The sequence below is a fragment of the Gavialis gangeticus genome, unplaced genomic scaffold (genome assembly GCF_001723915.1).
Source record: "Gavialis gangeticus isolate Ggan-Ray unplaced genomic scaffold, GavGan_comp1, whole genome shotgun sequence".
Classification (NCBI taxonomy): Eukaryota; Metazoa; Chordata; order Crocodylia; family Gavialidae; genus Gavialis; species Gavialis gangeticus.
This window is the reverse complement of record NW_017729000.1, coordinates 28188698-28192271: the sequence shown is the minus strand read 5'-3', so window position 1 is coordinate 28192271 and position 3574 is coordinate 28188698. Positions and strand designations below refer to the sequence as shown.

The following is a 3574-nucleotide window of genomic DNA, read 5'->3' as shown; positions in this document are numbered from 1 at the left end:
GAAATCATGGACAAATTTTTAAGTCCCTAAGCAGAAATGTAAGAGATCAGAGGCAGAGACTGAAGCTTTTCTTGGTTTTTGGAGGAGAGTGGGCTATGATGCAGTATGCAGTTTACATTCGTACTGCATATTGATTAGAGGGTTCAGGTTTCATGCTGGCTGGTTGCACTGCCCTGGTAGTGCAAAATGACTGAAAATGCAGTAAAGTGGCATTTACAGATAGTCATCACCACAGTAGAGCACAGCAGTAGGAGAGAGAAATGATGAACCTGACTCATAATTTTAACAATGACTCTTCACTAATTATGTTCTAATAGTCATTGTTTTAAAACTAAACATAAATCAGGATATTATACCACATAGATGCTTCTATTTAAATTTGTTGATTTTTCTTGCTTTTTTTTTTGAAGATCTTTCATATATATCTTCAAAACGTAGATTTTTGGATGTATTAAATAGATATATGACAATGCAAAACATAATCTTATAAATCTGGCCTGTAATATAATAGTACATTTTAAAAGTATTCTCTAGACAACCAGTGATAAAGTTTATTATTGGAAATGCAATGTGCATTTTCGAGGAAATGGTCAACTTAAAATCATGCTCCTGATACATGGGTCTGGCCATGGTTTAATGCATGCTGGTTGGGCCTGGCCATGGTCTAATCAATACTGGTCACAAAACAAGAAAAAAGAATGGACCCAGGTCTGAAAACCAGCTATATAAAAAACACTTTTATAATCACAGCTGTTCATTGTTGTATCGCTTGCAATTTGAAAAATTGCAGAGCTGGCAGTTATGAGAGGTTTAGGTCCTTTCTGCTTAGATATCTACCATAGAAATGTTGGTCCAGAAAATACTGTTTTGTAAGAATTAGCTCACATAATAGTATTGCAGATGATACTGTGCAAGACAGAAGGTGGCATTTCAAATATCAAACTAAGTAATAATGGCTACTCAGAAAAAAAACAACCAGTCTTTGTACTTGTAAACTGACATAATATAATATGGAATTAATATTTTTTAAACAGCTAAATAAAACCCCGAACCTGTTCATGGAACCCCATAAAACTATTTTTCAAGCAGAACCTGCCTTTAGGTTGAGTATATGCTCAGGCCACAAACTTTCTGCAATCATGGAATATTCATTTCAGAAAGCTAAAGTTTATACCAAAGAAGACTTCTAATGTCTCTAAACTGAGTTTTCTTTAATATGATACTTTCCTATTTATATAAGATAGAAGTTCATCTACCTCCACAGATAATTTATAAATAAAATGGACAATGTTCTAAACACATCGGGAACTTTTACAAATTTTGAATTAAAAAAAATATTTTCAATATTTAATAACTGACACAGCTTTTTACAATATTCTTTTCTCCTTGTCACTTTTATATAGTCAAAATATGATAATTTCATATTTTTAAAGTTCAAATGTACGCTTAATGCTGATCATCTTTATGTTTAGATATGAAGTATATTCATGCTGTTTTAAAAGGTCAGGAATTAAAAAATAAGAAATTATTATCTATGTTTGAATAAATCTAATATATCTAATCCTATGGAGAAATGAAACAGGGGGAGAGAGAGCTGGTAACAAAAAGTAGAGAAGCCATAAGGTTTCCCAAAATATCACAAATAATTTTCTATCTAATTAGGTTAAAGCTTATTAGGCCAAGAGTTGCTTTTATTGTGTGCTTGTTGGTGAACCTACCACAATGTGATCAGATCCTCAATTATTTACAGTAAGACAAACTATATTGTTCATAATGATTATATGCTTCTCTTAAAAAATAATGTGAGAACTGCTCACTGTAATACCAACAACATGTATCGTCAATGAACTGGTCCTGAGAGATACTGTGGACTATAATATTTGTTACCTTTTCAAATTTTCAGCAGACGTTCAGCACTTCACAGAATCAGACTTTATGTTAAAAGATAGAAATGTACCTTGTTTTCTACCACTCTGGAGACTTTTCCTTAAGTCCACAGACAATGTTGTTGAGTGGGAGCTCACTAGTACTGAGGGTTGTTGCCTGTCTAATGATGGTTTGCACGAGTCACAGAGCAATCTGTTTGCTCTCGACAGAGAGTGCCTATTAACCCTACATTAGCTGCCATGTCTGGGTATTTTGGCATTCCAAACCTAGCAAAGTGTAAACATTTCACTCATTTGGGAAATAGTCTAATATCTGGAAAGAAAGGGCACAAAATTCTACAAGGAATAAGAAGGAATCATATGGCAGTACATGTAATTTATAGTATACAAATCTGTCTATGCAAACTTATGTACAACAGTACCTGAACAACTAAAAGAATGATCCCAATCTGATGTTCAAGGTATTAACTGTCCAAATGCCATTACTGCTCTTGAAGGTTGTGACTGAAGCCCCATTCATATCCTTAAGACTCTCTGAGGGCATATTACCAAAAACAGGCTGCCCTGTCTTCCAAGCGATCTTAGTGTCCTGAAACAAATCTGGTAAAGCTGTCCTCTGAAGATCGGTATTATACTTCTATCCTAATGAATGGCAGAGACTTCAGACTGAGTACTCAAACGGTAAACCAAATGAATGTATAGACTTACATTATTGTATATTTTACAGTATAATATTTAATATAACAAAGACAGGTGTATGAACCCATATTCTGTCTGTATATGTATATACAGACCATAGGTTTACATATGTATAAAGATTTGGTTTGAAGGTATATATATTCAGATAAACATATCTACTGGTTTGAGGCAGAAGTTCTGAGTTTGAATCCAAGCTCCATCAGTTACTCTTACCCTTTCTCTCCTTCCATTTCTTTCCTCATAAGAAAACATGGGAATACTACTAATATTATCATAGGTCAGATTCTGGTCCCCTTCATTCTGTACAGAGCATTTGAAATCAATGGAAGTCCTTCAGCTTTAAGGTGCTGTAGAATGTGACTAAAGGGGTCGATCTAAACCTCAGAATTTGGTCCTGAAAACTTGTATACTCCTCTCTGCCTTGTCAAGCTCATAAAGTTACTTATGTGCAAGCTTGCTTGATTCTTTTTGTAACTCAGTGAGACTCATCTTGTGAGTCAAGTTTCTGATATGCATTTTTGCAAAGCACTTTGAAGCTGAAAATTGCTCTCAGTTAATAATTATTTATTAACTTAGATCAGAGAGTGTATGAATTTAGAGCACAAGAAGCCTCATGTGACAACACAACACTAGGAGTTGCATGTTTGTTATATTTATTTAGATTTATTAAAAAGTGACTAAAGCTCAGAGCAGATGTAGATCAGTCCACAAATTTGGAGTCTATTCCCAGTTCTGTGTCTTTTTTTTTACTTCAACTCTTTTGTGTCTCTGCTTTTCTTATTGTTCCATATGGATAGTAATCTAAGATTAATTTAAAATGGGTCCAATTTGGGTAGGGGCTTGGCACCCTGGGCTGAGCCAAGCAGGGTCCCGAGGACCTGCCAGCTCTGTCACAGGCTGTGTCTAGCAGGGAAGCCAGGCACTTGCCCAAGACAGAGCCAGTCAGAGAAGGCAAAGCTATGCTCGGCACTAAAATCAGACGCAGTCCC

General features: G+C 35.2%; 1 protein-coding gene across 2 annotated transcripts in view; it reads right to left on the bottom strand.

Moving 5' to 3' along the window:
• Nucleotides 1-3574, bottom strand: part of GABRG2 (gamma-aminobutyric acid type A receptor gamma2 subunit) — a 177810-nt gene that overhangs the window by 110714 nt on the left and 63522 nt on the right. The window lies entirely within an intron of this gene.